The sequence below is a fragment of the Sturnus vulgaris genome, chromosome 13, assembly GCF_052056855.1.
Source record: "Sturnus vulgaris isolate bStuVul1 chromosome 13, bStuVul1.hap1, whole genome shotgun sequence".
Taxonomy (NCBI): Eukaryota; Metazoa; Chordata; class Aves; order Passeriformes; family Sturnidae; genus Sturnus; species Sturnus vulgaris.
The window spans coordinates 12574077-12597092 of NC_142255.1; the positions used below are offsets into that span (position 1 = coordinate 12574077).

Consider the following 23016-nt stretch of genomic DNA (forward strand, 5'->3'; position numbering starts at 1 on the left):
CACTTTTGCCCGCAGGACTGCAATGTATTTGTTTTCATGGACTTGCCACACATGGTTAGGCACAATTAGCATTTGCAGGAGGCCTGGGTAACAGGTAAGCACGGCCCCAAAATGGGGTTTTTCTCCTGAGAGCCCCTTTGAAGGTCAGGGTTGGAGCAGGGGCTGGTTCAGATTCCCAAATCCGTACACCTGCCTGCAGCTGGCTATGGGGAGAGCCAGAGCAATTCCTCCACGGCTTCCCAAAGGCACTGAGTCGAACATCTCAGTACAGTGAAAAAATTTGGGTCCCAGTGAGGAATTAGTGGCACTGTGGCTCTTGGTCTTTCTGCCTTTTTATTATTCCTGCTCACTAATTCTGCCCCATCTGCATGCAGGAGCCCCCATAAGTGACAGACACACTGCAGACAAAGGACAAGGGTGACAGTCCCTCCTTCCAGACCAGAGCAGTGCTTGGAGCCTGTTAAATCTGAGATGTTAATCCATGAAGTTTCAGGCTACTACTTTTTGACTGTATCCAGCAGGGCTGGTACAGTGCATTTCAGAGCTAGGAAACCCCTCCCCTTCACTTGTACTTCTGAAAAACAGAAGATTTAGTTCAATTGGCAGAGTGCGTTCCTCAACATTTAAAAATGCATTGGCTTGAATTTCTATTGTTAACTTGAGCTCTCTCTGAAACATCTAAATCAGTGTTTGGCTGAGAATTCCACTCTAAGTTGCAGAATACGACAACTTGCACGATACAGAACTGTGAAGCAGGATGAAGCATCCCCAGCCCCTTTGCCTTTAAAATGCCATGGAAGCACAGAGGCTCTCGGCAGAACACCTTATCTGCTCTCGAAAGCTGTGACTCTTCATCCTTTCCTTATGAAGACCCAGGGGATTGCTTACTTAGCATACACCAGAGGCAATGGATAGGGTGAGCAGCCACTGCAGCCAGAAACCCCCAGTGCCGAGCACGGGCAATTCCCCTGCACATGCAGAGACTTTGGAGCTGAATTGTGCAGAATAGGAGCCCTCGGCTGAGCGAGCCATGTGTGCCCGGGAGGAGCAGCCCCTCTGGCTCCGCTGAAAAGCAATGCAGTAAGTGCTGGGATATTGCAGCAGGCAGCGCTTCCCCGGGCTCACCAGGAGCCTGGGCAGCTTCTGCTGGGCGAGACACAACCTCCGGTCCGGGAGCAGTGTCGGGGCTGCATGATTCTTGCTGTTGTTGCGAAATGAAGAGAAGGGATGGAGTGGGTTTGCAGGGGCAGGGACTCCGTGCTTTGCTTTGTGTGCTGTGTGGGTGTTGCAGGGCAGTGCCTGCTCTGTGTCCTGTGCTGAACTGCTGCCTTTGGGGGGGATTTCTGGGCTCCTGTTTGACAGTGCTGGAGCAGAGATGCTGCTTAATAACTTAATGCCAGCATTTGTGTTCCCCTCAATCATGCAGCATGTTTCCTGGGCTTGGGTGAAAACTATTTTCTGTACTAGTACTAGGTACTCTGATGCTGGATTTACAGGGGCTGTGCCTTTGGGTAATGGTGAATTGTAGATTAAAACTATGGGAATGAGTGCCCTGATGGCGGGTAATACTTTTATTTCACTTCAGTAGATGTGGCTAATTTCTAGTTTGTGGTAAATTCTTCACGGTGGTCTGGAATTGCAGATGCTTTTTTTGGTAGATAAATGTTTGTAAGCAGTACTTTATCATAGCATCCTTGTGGCTTTCTTCAGACTCTAATGTTCTGTTTCTGTACTCTGCAGTAGCAGCTTTCTGTTTGTACTGAGTAGGAGAGGGAAAGCATGAGTTAAAGTTTGCTTTACATGAGAGGGATTCTTACATTGTTTGAAAGTGTTTGCAAAATTAGCATTTGGGCAGTAATTGCAGGCCTTTGGAAAGATCCGTGCAGCCTTTAAAACAAATTTAACCATAGAGTTTTTGTTCAGTTACTTAGAAACTAATACCAAGCTTCATTCCTCTGGTTTCTTGGTAGAGCTTCCCCAGTGACTTACGAGCTCTGGCTTTAGGATAACTGCCTGCCTTCAGCCTCTGCCATTTTGGGCTTTAGGCGTGTTTAACTCTTTAAGGCAATGTTTGCGAATTTTTTTTAAGAGAGCAGTACACGTAACTACCAAAACTTAGGGATTCTGTTTTTGCTGCTCAGTCAAATTTCAATAATAAATAGCCATTGGTCCCTAAAGTAAAAGAGAACTAATGAAACCATTCTTTGGGTTTCCCACTCATTATTTGTTTATAAGTTGGCATTTATTTAGTTCTTGTATAATATTCACTTAATGAATAAAGAAATATCCCCCTGATATATCTGTCATTTTAGTTTTGAGCAAAATTTGTATCATCACTAATTTGAAGGGATAATTCTCAAAAATTAGGCAAATAAAGTTCAGCTTCTTCTAAAAGTGTTTTTGCAGAGATGATGCTGAAGATGTGTGTAATGTTTAGTCCCAGGCACAGCTGATGAGACCAAAAAATACCCTGGAAGTTATGGCACCTTTTCACTCCCGTGCAACATGCATGCCTTGGAGTTTTCTCCCTGAGATTAATGCTCAGGTGCTGAAAAGAGATATTTCCTCTGGCACTGCAGTCAAGAGAATTTTCTCCTTTTCATCTAAGAGAAGCCTTGTGACATATGGTGCTATTGAGTTGCAATTGCTGAGATAATGCAAAATTAATAAATGACAATTATTCTTCATTAGCTGTACAACTTTGAAGATGGACAAATCTACAAGGAGGGTGGATGGCATCTGAATCTGATCTGCTCCCCTCCTTCCTTTCTCTCCAGTCCCCACTTCTCCCCGTCTGTTTATGAGCCTTTGATAGGTGCTATAGTTGCTCTCGTTGAAGGACCTGAACCTAAGATCAGTGCAATTTTCCAGTCATGGGTTCACAATCTGTCTGTGCCTCATCTGCCCCTGTTTTCTCCATCGACATTTCCAGCAAAGCCAGTAGCAGACTTGGGAGATATGTGAATTTATTGTAAGATATCTCTGACTGAGCATTATTAAGCTAGTGTTGGTATGTCTGTCATGAGGAAAGAGCAGGGATATTAACTAAAACATGCTCAGAGCACGCAGTTTTGATGTCATTAGCATCTGATGTTTTCAGGTAAACTAACTCTGGTAATTTAACAAGCTACTGTTTTCAAATTATTTCCTCTGAGGTACAAAACAGGGGAGGGAAAGAAATGCAAAGAAAGAGTTGATGTTGGAAAGTCACTGGATTCATAATGAGAATCACAAGAAAAAAAGAAAGATTGTGTCTGGTTTTATGCTTTCATGCAATTCTGAGTCTTTAATCAAAATGTGTTTCCTGAACTGAAACCTCAGAATTGTTTGCCAAATATTATTGTTCATGTCAAATGTAAAATGAAGAACATTAGGTATAAATTCTAATTTCTCAGTCTAGAATAAGCATATTAGTAAACAAATGTTTTCACCTCATCTTGTCTGTAAGTAACCCTGGCAGGAGCCTTGCCTCAGAAGTCAAGTTCACTTTATTACAATGCAACCTGAGAGAGAAACATGCCAAGGGAAGTTTACTAATTTTGTCCTGCATTGCCAGTAATGAGCTGCAAGTCAGTTTAATTAATGAAGAGTAGCTGCTCAACATTTGTAGTCACCTGAACTACTTTAATTTGCATCACTGTATTTCTACCAGTTTTTGACATGTAGAAGCACGGACAGCTTCCCCTGACAGCAAGAAATACAACTGTCATTTAAGTACCAGAGGCAAAACTTCCAGTACAAAACTGGATAAAAGAATATACAGTGGGTGGATAAAGATGCTGCATAATTTCAAAGCCCAGTGAAAGTGTGTGTCATTGTTGCACCAGGAACCAATGGCGCAGAGGATGTCACATTAAAAGACACAACATTCAGCACATTCTCAAAGAGATAAGTTTAGCTGTGTCCGTACAAGAGTGGGGAATTTTTGTGCCATGCTTAGTGGAACTGTCATGTTTATAAAGAAATACATCTTACAGCTAGTGACGTCCAAAATGTGCCACATAAATAGTCAATACTTTCTTTCTGACTACAAAAGAAAGGACATTTTCTTCCTTTCTTGTTTTTCAAGGGTAGACTTTCTGATGGCGTCAACTACTTAGATATGCTGCATAGTAATTATTTTATTCATATTCATTCAGAAAATATCTTAGAATCATTATTCTTATCTGCTGGGAGCATCAAGATTGAATTTAATTGGGATTTTCAGATATATGCTTAGACAGTCCATTTTCAACAACAAAATAAATATGCTATTATTTTCTACTATCATTTCTTTCCAAGGGCAATTACTTAATACTCTGTAATAGCTACAATTTAGGAAACTTCATTTGCTACAGTGACTCTCCTCACTTTCCACACCCACACAAACCACAGAACCCACTGTGAGTAAAGCAGCAGTGCAGTGGCATTCAAGGAGGATTAAAGGACTAAGATTGAGGACTTCCTAAAGCCTGCAGCCTGAGCTGTCATTTAAAACAGGAGCAAAAATGATGTACCTGCCTTTTCCAAGTGCTATTCAAAAGGGGTAGATCTGCACACAAAACCCATGCAGAATTAGAAGGATCACACGCTATGTTTGGCAAAGTTTCTTCAAAGTGCACCTGGTAAGGCAGGGCGACCTTCAGAAGGTGCAGAAGAGCTGGCCCACAATTCCATCACCTTCTGCATCTATTCCTTAAAGCTTTAGGCAAGAATTCTGGCATCTGGCTTCCTGGAGGATTATTCAAGACATTGAACTTTAAAAGAAGGCTGTGGAAATCTGTGTTCTAGCAAACTTAGTCATGAGCAACAAACTGCAAATCAGTATCTGATTTTCACTGAAACATCTGGAAGAAACTCCAAGTGCCATGTGCTCAGCTCTGAATCTTCGTGAGTTCATGGAACCTTTAATGATCTTTTCTTTCCTTTTGGACACAAATACAGGAAGGAAACAGCATGTGAACGAAACAAGGCTTTGCTTGAACGATGGCTGCAGAGACACACACCTCTTCTCAGCATTATTTTAGCATTTGAGTTTCAAATCAATTTCATGCAGCCCTGGGGAGACTAAGCCTCTGGGGATCCTATCCATGGATGCTCAGAATTCATAGCAGTCAGCCAGAGAGATTCCTAGACAGGAAGAACATTGTATCCCCCAGTGTCAGTCAGGACTTTGTTCAGAGGGAGAGATGAGGACATGAGACAGAAGGTTGCTGAAAACAGATGCTCACATTTCTTCTGCTAGAAGCAGGGAATGATTTATTTCTTTTTATCATAAATCACAGGTTTTCCTTCAAGGCTTTGCTTTAGACTTTCAATCAGTGCTGATGGCTGTAAAGAATCACATGCCCAAGCAAATCTAAATTACCTGGTGGAAAAGCCTTCTATTTCTCTCCCTGCCCCATCTGATTGATTTCTTGATTACTGGAGAATTTGCTGCTTCACACATTTAGTTTGTCTTATAAACCAGTCCAAGGCAGCTGATGTCACCCATCCACTTTTGTTTCCAAATTTAAATTCAAGCTCCCACTCCCTCTATCAACATCATCAATATATCTATGACTTCTTACCAAATAACCATACCACACCATATACTGCAGAATTGTTTTGGATTTTCACCAGTTTAGTTTAGAATCCAGCCCTCAGTCTGAGCATAATTCAGGTGGGAGGAGATCAATTATAGAATCACAGAGTGATTTAGGTTGGAAGGGGCCTTAAAGCTCATCTCATTCCAACTCCCTGCCATGGGCAAGGAACCTTCATTAGACCAGGATGCTCAGAGCTCCCTCCAATCTCTCCTTGAACACTTCCAGGGAAGTGATTTTAAAAAAGCCTGGTTAGAGCCATGAGCCAAAAGTTACATCAGAGACTACGAAAAACAGTGGGAATGAAAAGAAGAGGAAACCTCGGCTACCAGCAGAGAGGGAGCCAATTTTTGCCAATGAGATCTTGTCAGAAAAGTGTCTCCCATTATTAGAAGTCCAAATAATAAGTAATAATCGCCCAATGTCAAGAAAGTCAAAGTAACCAAACCAGAAAGACTGAACTCTGAAAAAATAAACATTGCATTCATTTTGTCTTCCATTTTGGGGTATTCTTAAGGATTTATGCTTCAAAGCTTCCATCTTCAAGCATATGAGAGCATTTTAGAATAAATAATTTTATATACTTGCACAGTAACCTCAGCAGAGCTTCAAAAGCATCACCATATATGAAAATCACACAAGGTTAAAATTTAGATAATCCCTCTATTGAGAATCACAACTTTGCAAAACATTACTTGCTTCTGTTTTTATTTTTTACAACACTACATGACCGTCTTTGTGTCTTACAGCCAGCAGAAATGATTCCCAGGAAGAAAAATGGAGAGATTTTCAACCATTTGCAACAGCAAACCATCAGAAAATGGTGTTTTCTGGATTATATTCTGCCTCTGAGTTCACTGTATCATCACTGCAGTTTTGCAAGTTGCAAGCAAATAGAAAGGAAATACCCAAGTAAAGCTGATCCAATTCTTGTTCAGCTGCAAAAGTATTCAGAAATATCTCTCCTTACTCTTTTCATGTGCTATATTTGGTCAGCACACTGAAGATGACTTGCATTATATTCTCTCCCATTCAGGCTCTGTCACACCATTACAGCACTGACAGTTCTCATCTCCATGCTCACTGTGGGTATTTTCTGGGAAGAAGCAGATTCTCCCGTTTGGAAACACCTGCTTTCACTCCATATAATTTTCCTTCTGCCACATCTTACTAATGAGCTCTTTTAAGAATTGCCTGGAGAATGGAAACAGGTTGGTAATAGCAAGAAAAAAAAAAAAAAACAAAACAGAAGAAACCCCCAAACAAACTCAGTATTGCATCTGTGAAGGAGATTTTCCCCAGCTGCCTTCTGTTTTGGGTCTTGATCCCATATCCATGGAAGGCAATGAGGAGACTCCCACTGACTCTGCATCAGAACCTAAAAGATTTCTATGGAAGGTATATTGGGAGTATTTTTGGTGATGTTTATGCTGAAAAAAAAAAAGAAGTACAGTAGCTTGTGACCTTGCAAACCCTGGCCATGGTTTGCAGCCCCTCCTGGGCAAACACCCAGCTCCCCTCAGGGCTTTTATTTGCCTAAGTCTCACACACATTAAACATTCATAGCTGGGCTGTTATAGACAATGAAGTTTTGTTCCATCTTCTTGTTTTTTAATATTGTCTTGATTTAAATTATGTGCAGAACAAAGGAAATAATATTTTAGAAGAGGAATGAAAGCATAATACAGGCACAAATAAAATTTGGTTACAATTAAAGTAGATGGAGTAACTTTTCTTATGAAGAAATACTGCACCTAGGGAGGGTGTTTTGTATAATACTCCATACCTTGGAATTTGATTTTAAAAGCCTTTTGGACATCCTTAGATCTCAAAATGTAGAGAAAGCCAGCAAGGGAATGTGTCTTTTTTATATTTAAAGCATTTCCTTCGTATAATCCTTGTAAAACTGAGATTTTGGTGAGGAATAATAAGTGCATACAAACGAAGCAGATGCTCTGAAAGAAGTAAAACCCAAAAAACCCCAAATAAATCAAGATGTGGAAAGAAAATGCAAGCAGCATATATTCCACTATAAGTTTCCATAAGCAATATTTAGTGCTGAGGCATTTTCTGCCTCTGATGTAAGAGTGAAAGCAGCAGGTCCCAGCTGGGTGCACCCATCTCTCTTGACGAGGCAGCCAAGGAAGGGCTGTGCTCATGTGCTGCTTCACTGCAAACTCTCTGGACAGACTTGTACAGAAACCTGTCAGGGAATGTCAGCATTTGTCTCCAAAACTACCCTGTGACACTGGGATTGACATAAAAGGACACTATGGAGCTGTTAGGATGCACAATCTGCACAGAAACCATCACTGTCTGTAAGAGGAAGAGTTTGAGTAGCAGTATAATACAGAGAGGGAATTTAATTTATAATTCTGTACAAGTACACACAGATTCAAGCCTTGGGGCTCATCTTTGGGGTTTCCACCAGCTGCTCACTAAAAGTGGCTGCTAAGAAGGATTGGGAGCCACTGGAGCCCACAAATAAGATTTTTGTAGCATTTGTCTACATTATGAAGACAACATACTAAGTTTCTCATGAAACAAAGGAAGCTCGGAGCTTTTCTGTTCATCTTTTTTTTTTTAACACTCTGACCTTCCTTCCCTGAGCCTGTAGGCCTGAAGGAATAGCACCTTACAAGCACTGCTCCCTGCCCGTGGGCAAGGGAGGCACAGATTAAACACAGCAGATTGAGCTAAATGTGCTCTCTGCTTGCCCTGCACCTGGGATCTTGCTTTAAAAGTGATGTTATGCTTTCAGGTGAAATTTAATCAGTCACCACCCATAAAGAAACACCTCCGCTGACTGATAGGCTTTTTTTCCTTTTGGTTAGCACTGAAGTGTCCTTCTACTGATCGTGGAACAAACTCTTCTGTGATGCTTGCCTGGGTTTCAAATGTCTGGACATGCTGCATGTGTGGCAGGTGAAATTATCAGCCTACACATTGCAAATACAAGGGATCAATCTCACCCTTTACCCTGCAGTTACCATTGCTGTCACAGCAACTTGGCCCTATATATTCAAAGTTTAAATGTGTATTTAAGCCTGCTGCCCTCAAAACCATTTCTATGTGCTCCAGTGACTCCACTGGGCAGTTTGGCAGCAGAGGACCACATTGAATTCTTCTTAGTTAAAATTCACAGGAGTTATAGTTTAACACTGAAAGGCACAGACTGGCTGTGTTAAGGAATCACAGGAGCAACCAGCCTAGGCTGAGGTTTTTTATGAACTCTGATTTAGTGATTTAAACTTATTTGGTTTTCTGAGACCGTCTAGAGCTCGTAGGCAGTGTATTACTCTGTCTTGGCTGACAAGAGGTAACTTCTAAAGATGCATGACCTTGGTTTCTTGCTGTCTTGGAAACATAATAATAACCCTACCACATTGGAAGTAATACTTTGTATTGAAGTTCCCTACCCCATCTGCAGTTATGCCCACGTTATGTGCTATGGCACAGTAATAACAGAAACACATCAACATGAACCTTGCTGGAAATAGCTCCAGCACAGCTTTGAAAGCCATTTTTTCAGGTGAATGAAGTAAAGAGAAACTTTTCATCTCCAGGAACATATGAGCCTTTCTAGTGCACTTGGAAGCTTGGCCAGCTGGAAGCAGGAGCTGTAGCAAGCTACTGTGGAGCCTGTTTGGAAGCTGACTCCAGCACAGGAATTGAAATAAATGAATTTGGCATCTGAAAGGAGGATTTGTGGAGTCAACGCTTTCTAAGCAGAGGACAGAGAGAGATTTGGCAAGGTTGGTGAATACATTATTGACATTTTAATGTCACAAAGGGGTAATCCCAGGTCTAACTCTGAGCCAGCTGAACTTGTCGTGGTCTTGAAGCCCACCCTTCTCAGGTGTAGGGCTGAGGTGATGCTGAAGTGACAGCCTGTGTGGGCAGGGGAGTGTTAGACACTGTCAGAAAACACACACATGCTAAAGAAACCCCCCACCCTGTTTGTACTAACCTATGGCTTTCTGCATTCCCTACTACCCACCCACCAAAGATAAAGCTTTTATGTGCATAGTTGTCAGAGAATGAGCATGGGAATGTTGAGAAAAGAAATAATTTATGCCTGCTTTTGGTTGTTCAAACTGAAACACTTTTTTAAAGGAAACTTTCTGAAATGGAAATCAATGACGGTTGGCATCATGCTCAGAACACTGCCTTGGGACACTGAAGTGCACAAATGCTTTGCTGATATTTTGGACACAGTGCAGAAGAATTTTCCAAGTGATTTTCCATCTTCCAGGAAAAAGAATATATTGTACTTTCCTATTTGCATTTGGACAACTATTTGTATCTCTTAAAGCAAGTATCTGCAAAACATGCATGCCTGCAGCATTTTTAAAATTAATAGCAGAGAAGGAAATAACACTGGCAGTCTAGCAGATTTTTTTCTGTTGGATTTGGTAAGAATGAGATACTCTGTGTAAAGAAAGTCTTGTTTCCTTATTTGTGTAGGGATCAGAACCGTTGTCTTTAGCTTTCTTTTCTCCTGACAATTTGTTCCTGTAATCTCCTTAAATTCCTACATTAAAACCTTTGGCTAAATTGAGAGGTAGATTAACTGACAATTTAAGCTACACATTAGTAAACATAACAAGAGGCAATGGAACAAGTCACCCCACAAAGAGAGAACTACAGTGAACAACAGAAATCTGTGCTGCCTCACCTACTTTTTATTCCTTCTTTAAAAAAAAATAAATAAAAATGTTTCCTGAGACAACATCTTTCTTGCTCCATTTGCAAGTTACATCTGCTCACACGAAGTTTATGATATGCAAAACAGTTTGCACCACGGTTAGGTCTGTTCTAAGGAGATAATAATGGATATTAATCAATGACAAGCACAGGAACTGTGTCTGAGCACATGCAGGGCAGTGAAGTGGCAAGGTTTGAGATGGGCCCAGTGACCTTGTCTGGGGGCACACAGAGCTCCTCAGGACGGCTCAGCATCAGCTGGAAACATCTCCTCCAGGGGCAAGCTGTGTGCTGATACAAAACCCTCACTCAAAAATCACACAGCAGGCAATTCCAGGTCACCCTTGTCAGGAATGGGGGGAGAAGAGGCAGAGGAGCTCTGGGAGCCTCCCAAAGAGCAGTGCCATCACCGTTTCTCTGAGAAGAGATCTTGGTCCATAACCAGCACACAGATACAGTTCCTCAGCTCTGTTTTCTGCAGGAATTCCAGGACTGCCTCACCCAGAGCCAGGGCAGCACCCCCAAGGTGCTCAGCTCTTCAGGGAGGAAGGAGCTCGTGGAAGGAATAATTCTAAAGCACCAGACTAGAGCCCCAGCTCCTTGGCTAGGACATTTTCCTTGCTTTTCTCCCCCCTCCACCACACGAGCCAACAAAGTGTCTCACCCATTGACTGTCTGGGAAGTGTGATAAGTTTGATCAGGAAAAGAAAAATTTCTCCCCCAGCTCTATTAAATTCTATGGGTGTCCTGAGAGAAGTTGATCTTTGGACAGCAGCAGAATATATGATTGCAAGCAGACAGTAATTTTATTGCACAACTGCCCAATAGCACTTGTCTGAAATATTTTGAAGTTCTATGGCATAGAGAAAGTCAGCATTTTTAAAGCAGTTTAAACCATAAAACAGAGTAGTAACCAGCAGGGGAAAATAGAATATCTGTTCCTTCAGAATTTTTGAGTGATTAGACTAATTTTCAATCTTTCCTGTACATGATCTATTATTTAATCTCCCACCTTACTTCATAGCAGCAAACAACAGTTTATTCTAAACTTGTGGTTTTCCTCCATTATTAAAGCATCATTCTCTGAAAGAATGAATTTTGCAAAATGCTACTGTAAGAGAGAGGAGAAAGCAGGAGCAGCTCCAAAAAAGTTCAGATGGCTGTGCCAGTCCTGCTATTGTGCCATGTCACTGCTGCTGTCAAGAATATGCCTCACCTTGAAAGCCAAATCAAAGAGAACTTTAAAATAAGGAATAAAATTAGAAGATCAAACATGTAGAGGTGAGGAAAGTGGGGTCTGGTCCAGTACTTACTATATTCTTTCCTGTATTTGTGTTATCATGAAATAAAAATCAGTAAATGCTCTAACTGCAATTTATGTCAGAGTAAAAAGGAGAGGAACAATCAAGTTTCTACAATAATTTACTTTTATCACAGAACATGTGTTAACTACTGCACTTTTTTTCCCCATTTGATCTCTTTGTAAGGTTATCTTAAGGAGTTTCCTCCTTTATTTATATAAAGGGTGAATTCTATTTCTAAACAGATTTGCTCAGCAAAAATTTCTGATTTCTGTTCTTACAGTTTCTTCCGATTGTATTAGCACTTTCTTTTTTTTTTTCCCCACACAGCTCTTGCTAATATAAACTCGCACTAACATGTTGCTTATTGGGCCCATAAACAAATTCAAACACAGGGTGTTAAACAATTACTAAATGTAAAAATACATTTAGCAGGCAAGAATACATTTGAATGAATCATAATCACATCAAAACAGCAAAGATGATTCTGTATACCTCTTTTAGATATATTTTCAGATCTCTATAAGTTTCTGAGAAGCTGTGCTTGAAACACTGGTGTGAGTACAGAGCAGAAAATCTGAAGTCATTTACTTTCAATCCTTCTCAGAAATACTCTGCATTTGCTTGTACAGCAGAACAACTCTGGGGACGCTGAAAGGGTGCTGTGAAAATCACTGCTCCGTAAAGTCTGTGCTGGCTACTGTTTAGAAAAGGAATTTGTGAAGGAATAAAAGCACTTTTCCACCAGATTACAAAAAAGGAGAAGGAAGAAATAGTTTCCAGTTGCTGGAACTAAAAAAGGCGAGGAAGTGCAAGTGCATGCAAAGAGGGAAAACCACAATTCTCCTTTGCAAAAAGGAAGGAATGATGTGTAAAAGGCATTCAAGAAAATACTTCTACATCAGAGAAAGATTTGTGTATAATCAACTTCTGTTTGCTGCAGAGCAGTTGCCGATGTATTTTCATGCAAGCTGATGTTGTTTTCCCTGCTTGAGTGGCACAGCAATAATAAATACATTTATTATTCATTAAATGCCTTCAAAATATTTTAATATGCCTCAGCATTTCCAAGGTGTTCAAATCACAGCAGTAAAACACCCTGCTCACATAATTTGCTGTCTTAACAACTGAATATTACAGTTTGTAGTTTAAAGTTTCTGAGTGCACATTTTCAGAGTGGAGAGTCACTTTAGGTATCTACAGTCAAACCTTTTAAAGAAGATTTTCTCTTAAAAATCACACCCCACCCACCCATCCGCCCCCTGAAAAAGCTGGCACTATACAGCTCAATTCTCTCATATTTTAAAACAGGATTCATAAAATTCACCAAGTTCAGAGGCTGTCAAACGAGGAAAAAGATGTTTTTAAGGTAAAGGCAGACAAATAGGTAGGTGCTGTAGTATGTACATGCATTGTTTTGTGAGATTTGGTTTGATTGTTTCTTTTCTATAGACACAAAAAAAAGGGCCAAACTGAAAGAACCCAAAAAAATAACAACAAAAAAAAACAATAAACAGGAAAGGAATGAGGAATAAAGATGTAGTCTTAAGGTTTTCTTTGCTTGCTGTTTGGAAGTCCTCACGTTGCTGACCTCACTGGCCACAAGGTCCCAGCCTGGATTTGCATGATGGAGAGCTCTGCATAGCATTTCCTGAGTGCCACTGCATGCCAAAGCAGATGGAAGGTGATTTATGGTCTTTGTTGCTTATGGGTAAAAAAGGAGGAGAGAATTATGCCTAGATCACTGTGTCCCAAATAATTCCTTAAGGTTATCAAGTTTGCACAGCTGTCTTATGTTAAGTTTATGCCGGAAAAAAAAAATAAATCAAAATAAGAGGAAGTGAACCACTGAAGCAGAATGCACAGGGAATGTACCAAAGCCCATAGTGCTTATTTATCTACAGCTGAACCACATCAACCAGGGAGAAGTTTTATTCCCAGTCACTGCTCAGAGCTTCCAGTGAAACACTCACAGATGATATTATTGTCACCACATCCAGCGTTTGGTGAGCTTTATCTACAATAAGAGTCTGGCAACATGTGGGCCATAAACAAATCTGAAAGTTAAATAGTCTTTCTTCTTAAAAGACTAGTGCTTGAAAGATCTAACTGTAATTACCAATTTTGTGTCCTGTGAAATACAAAGAGATAAATCATTCAGAGACCCAAGAGCAGCCTGTGATACAATGAGCAATAACTTGAGATACTCAGCCTGGAGATGACTGCTGCCATTAATGGAAAGGGTTCAGAGACACTGCAGACAGGATCCTAACGTGACTAAAACCTCTCACCAAGCTGCAAAATGAGGCTAAAAATTAGTATGTGCTGGTGTTATTTACTGCACGTCTCCCAGGTAAGAATATGGAGCTCCAGGTATCCTGAGGATGTTTCCCACAGGTCTGGCCTGTGCTGTCTTCTGAGTTCTGGCACTGACAGAACTGCCATTCATGAACTCCAGCACATGCCAGGAGCCAAGGCTGGTTTTGTCATTTGCTAACATTACTGCAGTTTGAAACTTAAAATGGAGCTTGTAACAACCCTGGCCAAAGCCTTATCACAGGGAGCTCTCTTTCTGCTTCAAGAACTCTTGCTTTCAGATTAATAAAGTCAGGCATTGACAAATTTGCTGTTGTTTAGGGCAAACGCTGCTCCAGGGGTTGTGTGAGGCTGTGGTCTCAGTCAATGTGGTGTAGGATTTACCATTCAGTTCCAAAATGAAAAAGTGCAATTAAATCCTCTTGAAAACGTCCTGTGCTAAGAAGAAAAGTCTTCCAAAATAGATTTTTATCTACTTGGTCCAAGTCCATGGTTCTTTAATGTTTCTGTAAGCAGTAATGGTTTTGTCCTGCAAGACAAATACCCATTGATTTTAGTTTCTAATGGCTGCTAGGTCAGGCTTCCTACATATTTGTTTAATTAATTTTTCTGACCTTTCTTCCATTTAATACTTGGGATGACAAACTTCCATTTTAGCAGCTGTGTGGATGTTAGTCTGAAGCACCCATGCTGTCAAAGGCTTTGCTTTCATTTACTAACTTATTTTGAGCCTTTTTAAAAATAATGTGCATTGTAAGCACAGATTTATGATTTGGGTTTTTTTAAGCTCAATCTCATATAATTTATCACATGGATTAAAATTATTTCATACACATTAGCCTACAGGAGAGAGATGGTTACTCTTTCTTGAGATATGAGGAAACCGTCTGAATTCCAGGGAGGATTCCAGATAAATGCATTAATTTTTAAAATTGGGAAGTTCCTTCCTATTTAATTAGCAATGCTTCAATTTTCTGCCTCAATATTCAGTAATAAAGGTGGAGACTGGGAGAAGTGCCATGTCCAGTACAGAGACTGCAATGTACAGGCAATTCCAGGTGCCATCCAGCAAACCAAGCACATCTTTAAATCTGACAGCATTAGCTGGACTTAGGTTAAAAGACAAAGGCATAGGAATAAATTGGTTCTTGAATTCTTCCTAGAAACCCCTGTTCTCATTCAGGTCTTAGCTCAGTTGGTTTAAGCAGGGTGCTGATAACACCAAGGTTGGGGCTCAATCCCCACATGAACCATTTACTCAAGGCTAGGCTCAATAATCCTCATGGGTCTCTTCCAGATCAGAACATTCTGTGAATCTGTGAAGTGTTAAGCAGGTCTACAAGAAATTAAGAATCTAAATGCAATTATATATCTCATCCTCACTGCTTTATTCTCAGGTCTGCCCTTAAATCCAGGCTTAAATACTGGCATGAAAACTGCATTCAGGTAAGTGATCTACAATTAAAGTATCAGCCCAGCTCTTGTATATTTGCAAATCAAATTTATTTTGACAGCAGGTTAACATAAGAGACAGATGAGACACAGAACATAGAGCAAGATGAGTTTTGTGATTTAAGGCCCTGCAATTAAAGACAAGGCCCAGAGATGCTGCCTTGCAAATGTGAATGTTCAGGTTCTGCCAGGACTCTGCTGTCTGCACGCCTGCCAGTGAACTGCAGCAGTTGCCATGCTACTTCATGGAAAATATTTATTAAGTCAGTGATTTATTTAGTCTATTTAAAGAAGGTGGAATAAAACACTGGGCTGGCCATAACGATTATGCTGTTGTTATTTCTTTTTTAATTAATATTGAGCAACTTGTGCTGCAGCCAACTTCAAGACACTTCAGAATTGCACTCCTCATTGTCTGGCTGGAGAAAAAAACCTTTGGTAGGATAAATAGTGTTTTCATTCTAGAACCCTACTGAAAACTACTTTTCCTAGTATCTTCCTTGCACAGGGAAAAGACATTCTTAATTTGTCTACCTCATCTTACAGGGAAAATATTCACTTTCCCCCCTCCCCATCTCGAGATATGAAATATAAGAACTCAGAAACAAATGTAGTCCCAGGTCTGAAGTTCCCACAGAGGATATATAGTTCCTGTCTCCCCATGCTTCTTTAACTCAATGCAATATTTACCAGGATAGAGGCAGGCATGGTCCCCCTCACCCTGCTGGCCTGGGATAAATGATTTTATCCACCTGTCCATCCCAAACCCTCCTCAGCCTCCCCTCCCTGCAGTTTGCCAGCGTGGCTGATCCTGTGCTCACTCCCAGGCCTGCTCTGGGTTATTGAGGGGGAAGTTTAACACATTCAAACTGAAACACCACAGAGTTTGATATCAGAGATTTGCCATTGGGGTAGAGGGAAAGAAATAAAGAAAAGAACAGCTGGGCACAATGCCCCCAGCTCAGCATGTCTGACCACCAATCTCTGCTTATTTCTAGAAGCTTAATGTTATATTAACCACCGGGAAAGACTCTTTCAGCTTGCATGAGAGACAGCAGGGTTTAGGTGCTGATAGATTGCAGTTCTCCTCTATTGAAGTCAGTGGGGCAGAGCAGGTGACTGTCAGGACCAAGTGATACTCTCAGAACTGTGCAAAACTCTCTGACCCAGAGAAGAGACACAGAGCTAACTCCAAACTCATCCTGGTGCAATGGTAGAATACCACGTTGTGTTAAATCCACAGCAGAACAGCCTTCAGAATCTATTTTAATCAATTAAGAACAGTTGGACCTTTTAGCACATAGTTACCATCATCTACTTATTATGCACTTAAAATGCAATTATAGACAGGAAAATAATGTTCATTTTCTATTGGCCTCGTTTTCCTTGAGTGAATTAAGTCTGCTTCTCATCTGCATTCACAGTCCCAGCTGCTTCCTGACTGAAGCAGATCCTGTAAGGCTTTTTATATCCAGTAGCAATGCAGCAATGCCATATGTAAGGCTAGGGTGTGTGTGGGAGCTAGGATGTCTCCTGGCTCCTGAATTATTAGGCTGTTCCAAGTTCCAGTGCAGAATCATTCCCTGTGTGGTGATTCATGAGGTAGCAAAGAACCTAGATCCAGTTCCCAGACTATGTTTTTAGAGTTAGAAAAGCAATGTTGCTTCTCAAGCTTAAAAAAACATAACAGAAGGGAAGATAGGTTTTAGAGTCCCTGCCTATAACAGAGCAGGTCTCTGAGGATATTCATTATCCAAGACTGGTGGTAAATAGAAAAGGTGAACGTTTAGCAAAGGAGTTTTCCTAAACATATATAAATAGCAAACCATTACACTTCCACTGGAAGAAGAAAAATTTGCAGACAGGGCAATGCTCAAGAACTCCCAAGCCCACAAATGCTTGTGTTCCCTGAATGTCATTGATGCAAGTGACTTGGTGCCATAATTAGCTTTGTCAGAAGACCTGAAATAGCAGGGGGTGGAGAGGAGTCCCTGCAGCATAAACTGCACCAGGGTGGTGTATAGGGAGGATATCCCCAGTTTCTTAAATCTGCTTTCCTTCCTAACCAGGGCATTTACAGGGTCATTTGATGGACAGATATGCACAGGCTGGCCACGTTTCACCAGTAGATTGCTCCACAGTTTCAAGGTTATATTTATGAGAAACCTGCCAAATGCTTTAATTGGTGTCCACTGCAGTAGGTCACCAAGGGGGAAAAAAAAAAATCAAACAAAACCACCCCAGGGCAGCATTCAGGAAACTACTTCATAGGAGAAGTTTTAAATTGTGACAAGACAGCCTATCAGACCTCTGGAAGACTTGCTTTAAACTATACCTTCAGTAGATTCCAAAGGAATAATTTGGACACTGTTCTTTGTGGTCAAGTGCAGGTTTTTATGCTGCCACTATAATATTTAAACGCTTCCTATTAAATATTGCATATCAATAGAACTGGCTATATCAAACAGCAGATAATTGCTGGCACTTATTTTTCAAAGTCAAAACTCTGCTTGAACTTCCCTTTGAGAAAATTAGGGTTTTATTAACTGGCAGAGAAGGGGAAGTGATTCCAAGGGCAATTTGTCTTGGGAATGCAGTGTTCCCATCAGAGCATCCTTTCTGGCAGTAAGGCTTTCCTGAGAAAAAGTTCAGCAGGGTTTCCTGAGACTGTTTAGCTCTCAGACCTGATTTTATGGAGGCCTTGGAAGCTGTAGAGATGGTACCTTCAGACAAATGAACCCAGCAATGCACAAACCCCAATGTCTTTCTCACTGCGAAGCCAGTAGTGAGCATGGAATAAAAAAGGTTGAGGGGGAGGAGGTCTAAAGTTTGTGTTTGTCATAGCACTGCTCAGGATGGGAAATGCCAAGTGTCGGCTGCCAGCCTGTGCATCCCACTGATTTCACAGAGGTGTCTTGGAAGCACAAAGTTTACTCACTGAGTATCACACTCTCCCCAGCCCTGACCCACCAGTAAATAGTGCTGCCCTTGATTTTCCTGCTCAGGAGGGACATTTACCACAGCCATGATGGCGTTTGTGTTTTGCTTAGTCCCAAAGCACTGGGTTGAAGTGAAGCAGTCAGAGGTTTCCAGCTGCCCACAGTCTGCCTGGTTGAGGTCAATGCAGCTTTTATGAGGCATTTTATTATTAAAAGAATTTCTCTAGAAATCAACCCTCCCACTGCCCGTCCAACATTTACAAAACTAATTTAGTTCAAGGGTGCCTGCAGTCATGTAAATAGAAGCCAGATATTTTACTCTGCTAGGGGAAAGTCATTCAAAGAGAGGTGCCAGCCACATGCAGGCCATATTTTAGCATGTCCATAAAGAGCTATTTTCTAGTGAGTGCTGTATATCTCACAGCTTTTGAATGGTTTGTAATGCAGTGTTCCTTCAGCCCAGGAAGGGAGCCTGAGGCAGCCCTGCCACGCTGCCCCATTATTTACTCTGTGTGTCACTCCAGGGCTGCTGACCTTGGTTACACCACATGCATCAGGCTGTGTGTGAGCAGGCTCCTTCCCACAGCCCACCTGCTTTAGCCACCAGCCTGCACATGCCTTTCCTGCCTGGCAGATTTACAATAACTGGATTTTACAGCACTCTCAGGCTACTTTCCATTGCTGCCCCACTCAGAGCTGAGGGTGCAGCTGGAGCTGTCCTGTACATGGACAGAGATGCTGGAGGAAATCTGTGTTTGCAAAATTCCCTTGGCAGAGCAGACCAAGAGAAGGCAGAGCCCAGGCTGGCAGACTGGGGTGCAGTGTTGGAGGTTTCTGCTTTTTTAAAAGAGCTTCCTGGTACCTTTGCTTAGTATCTTCTCAGTTAATAATCTGTTTCAGTAATTCAGAAAAATAGAAGTAATAAGATTTTATTTGCCTTCCTTTGGAAGTGTAGTTCCTAGACTCAGCTAGATTTGAGGTCTGTGCTTCACTGTTACAGGTGACAGCCTGCTCTAAAGAGACAGCTTGACACAAAGCATGGCCCCTTGCCTTGTCCTGCCATAGATAATCCCTGTGACTGTGTTTGTGCCCCTGCACAAACCCTGAGCATCTCACACACCTCTGCATGCCAGGCTCTACCTGCACAGAGACCTCCAAAAGAGAATGTCAGGGTTTTTCAGTATAGAGGGAACCATTTTCCCTCAGCCACACCATCCAGATAATTCTTTGTGTTAATCTGCAGTGAGAAGATCTGAGGCTTTTTTCCTGTGAATCAGAAACACTGCAGAACTGGGCAAAACCAATTGCCCTTGTTTGTCTTCTAAGAGCAGACCTATGCTGAATGGAGTTATAAATCTCCTTCTGCCACTTCACTGCCCCCTCCTCAACCAAACCCCTGTTTTAGGAAGTCTGGCTGTCACTGGCTCATCAGTGCAGGAGCAGCATCTGAGCTCAGCCCTGATGGAACAGCACCAGGCAGAACTGCAGCTGAGCAACTGGAAATAAGAGCTGCTTTTGAGCTCAGTGTCCTGTCCTTCCAGATGCTCCAGGCTCAGCTGCAGCACATTGAACCTGTGGGAGATCTGGAGTCATTCCCTACCAGCACTAGGATCATCTAGAAGACCTTGCAGGGAAAACAGTAAACAGCCAGGGAGAAACAAAGAATACTTAATTGAAAAAAAAAAAATCAGTTCCAGATCTGCATTTGCACATATATAAAAATCTACCTTCGAAAAATCTAAGTCTGTATTGAGTCGTGACTGCAGTCCTGTTAGTTCTAGCATAAATCTTCACCCAGAAGAACACCAAATGAGGTAGGAAAATCTAGTTAATCCTAATGGTGTCATCATGTCGTGCTCCCTGCACAGTTTCAAAGATCATTGGCTGGATGCTCTGTGCTGAGCTATGTGTTTGGTAAGATGGTGCTCAGAGGTAATTGTCTCTTCCTCAGCACACACAGATGTGGGGATGTCATGCCTGGATGTTAGATGTATAAATGCTTCTGGCCCAAAGTCACCTGTACTGCAAGCAACTCTCCATTGCCTGCATTTGCAATTAATTAAACTTCCAAGAGCGTGAGCATAAAATAAGCCTGTGACAATCAAGAAATACCAGCCATGGACAGGCAGAGACCCACTGGGACACATCTCACCTTATTATTCATAGGACTGAGCTGTTTGAGTTTAGTTTCTTTTCATGCATGAAGAGATTTTGAGGAATCTCATTATTGCACTGAATATAAATATATTCAGTAAATATAAAGAGACAGAGTTAAACTAGAAGCAGAGATCAGTGCTCAGTTTTAAAAGTATTAGAGCTGTATTACTTACAGATACAAATAGAGATTGAAGCTGAAATTCAATCAGATCTTAAATACCTGCTCTTTTCTTAAAGGGGCTTTCCAGAGGCAGCCCAAAAGCACTGACAATCCAAGAAATAAGAACATAAGAAATCTGCTGCTGGGACAGCCCAGTGGTCTGAGAGGAGATGCTCATTAGGGACACTGTGTTGACCTGGTCACATCTGGCAGCCCATCCTCCAACACCCACCACTGCTGTATTAGGAAGTCATAGGGAAGACCTCTGATTAGTGGTTTCATTGTCTATTTCTGGACCTGTTGTCTATAATTTATCCAATTAAAAAAGCCTGCTGGTACTGTCTCCAGTCCTCTGTAGTAGCAAGTTTTGGGAAGTCTCTACCTGCTGAATAAAGAAGTCTTTTTTTCAATAACAAATTGGTTGTCTACTAGTTCATTGAATGTCTCCAAATTTACCTATTTTGAAAACTGGTGATTTTTTTTTTCATTGAGAGGAAATAATTTTCCCACTTTCCTGATCTGTGATTTTTGTATAGCTCAAACATGATTCCTCAACCATCGTTTCCCCATCTTCCTCAGACACTTACAAAGCAACTGATCATCCCTTTGATCATTTTAGTTATCCTAAAGAGAACTCCCTTATAGCAGGTATCTATTCCTCAGCCCACTTCTCTGTTTTCAAACCACAGTGACGCCAGTCCATAAAAATCAAAATAAAGGATAGCTACAAGGAGTAAGTGAGTATTTAAGTTTGGGACATCTGGGCACATTCAGAAGTCAGTGTGATCCCTGCAAGGGAGAAAAGACCTTCCAAACTGCTGAGTCAGTTCAGGCAAGCCCTCATGGCTCCCTGTACATTAGGTTCACTTTAAAATGTTCCTTGTGGCTAATGGTGCATTAATAAGGTATTGGCTGTCTGGGACTGATGGGTCCTGTGCCAAAAACAGTCCTTTATAAATTGAACATGCACAGAGGTTCTGGCAGTCTGATTCCCAGTGACCCACTGACAAGCTACTGATCTAGCTGAAGATGTGGAGATGGAATGTAATTGCCCACAATCTTTTTAATCAAGGACTACACTTCCAGTAATCTGCTGCAGTGACAGAGAAAACAACATCAGGCTGTAACACACGTCTGGAATCAAAGCTCTTTTCTGTACAGTCTTAATTAAAGAATGTTTCTGACTACAAGTTTTATAGAAAAGTCAATGAGCTTCCAGCTGTGGAAAAGGACCTTTCTTGATGTTATGAAAAGGCTGCATGTATATTTAGAGAGTGTACATGAGTACATGATCAGAAAAAAACCCATGGGGAATCACAGGTAGCAGTCAGGCCATGGGTTATACTTGGGAATATCTTCAATACAGATTGGGCTGAGAGGGAAGGAAGGAAGGAATGAGAAAGCATCAGCCACCCCCAAAACCATGAGCACAAGCCAAGCCATGGCCGAATCATTAGCATGGATCAGAGCTGCTGCAGGGAAGCTGAACTAGAGCCTGGCCTGGAGCAGCCCCCCAGGGCACGGGTACCTGAGGATTCTCCTACAGGTGATCCAGGGAACATCTCCCAGAAATGAGAACGACAACCAGGGTGCTAATCTTGGGGTGGCTTTTCACTGCTTGGACAGTCTTCAATGACAGGCTGGAGTGGTGGTCACTAAATTGGTGTTCTGCCCACCTCCTGCCACCAAAGCCCAGTCAGAAAGAGACCAATTGCTTCACCATTCTCAGAGAGAATTTTTGACTGTTTTCTGTCCTTGATTAAACAAAAGCTGCCTTTTATACCCACCCATCTGGCACTTCTAATAAATACATTCCCCAACTAAGAGATACTCAAAGTTTAATTTGTCATCCCTCTGTAAAATCACATTGTAACACAACAGCCTGTCACAGAGGGCAAGTTTAGCAGGATTTCATAGAATCACAGAATGGTTTGGGCTGGAAGGGATCTTTATAGGTCATCAAGACCCTGCAATGAGTTGGGAGATCTTTAATTAGACCAAGTTTCTCAGAGCCCTGTTCAACCTTATCTTGAATGTTTCCAGAGGTCGGGCATCCAGTGTTTTACCACCCTCTGTTTAAAAGTTTTCTCCTTTACATCTAATGTAAATAGATCCTGTTTAGTTTAAAACCATTACCCATTATCCTAACACAACAGGCCCTGCTAAAATGTTTGTCCCCATTTGCACAGGCAGCTCTTTACCAGCCAGCCTTGATGCCAAAAATCAGCCTTGGACACATTTGATTTACTACACTAGATATTGCCCACATGTCCTGGGAAGGACAAGAGACAGAAACCATGAACAGCTGTGGCTCAGACTCAGGATCCTGACTGATCCTCACTCATCTCAGCAATGAGCCATTTATCCTTTCACCCAGCCTCACTTGGTGACATGCCAAATTTGGAGGCTGCTTTATTTGT

General features: G+C 41.6%; 1 protein-coding gene across 7 annotated transcripts in view; it reads left to right on the forward strand.

Moving 5' to 3' along the window:
• The first annotated feature begins 492 nt into the window (after nucleotides 1-492).
• The window catches only part of CTXND1 (cortexin domain containing 1), a 35652-nt gene continuing 13128 nt past the window's right edge, over nucleotides 493-23016 (forward strand). The window contains exons 1-3 of one of the 7 annotated variants that reach the window (XM_088172591.1): nucleotides 493-1080; nucleotides 9131-9319; nucleotides 15286-15334. The gene's annotated coding sequence lies outside the window, so the exon portion shown is untranslated. The remainder of the gene's footprint in view (nucleotides 1081-9130; nucleotides 9320-15285; nucleotides 15335-23016) is intronic. The other 6 variants (XM_088172587.1, XM_088172592.1, XM_088172588.1 and 3 more) reach the window with 6 other exon arrangements.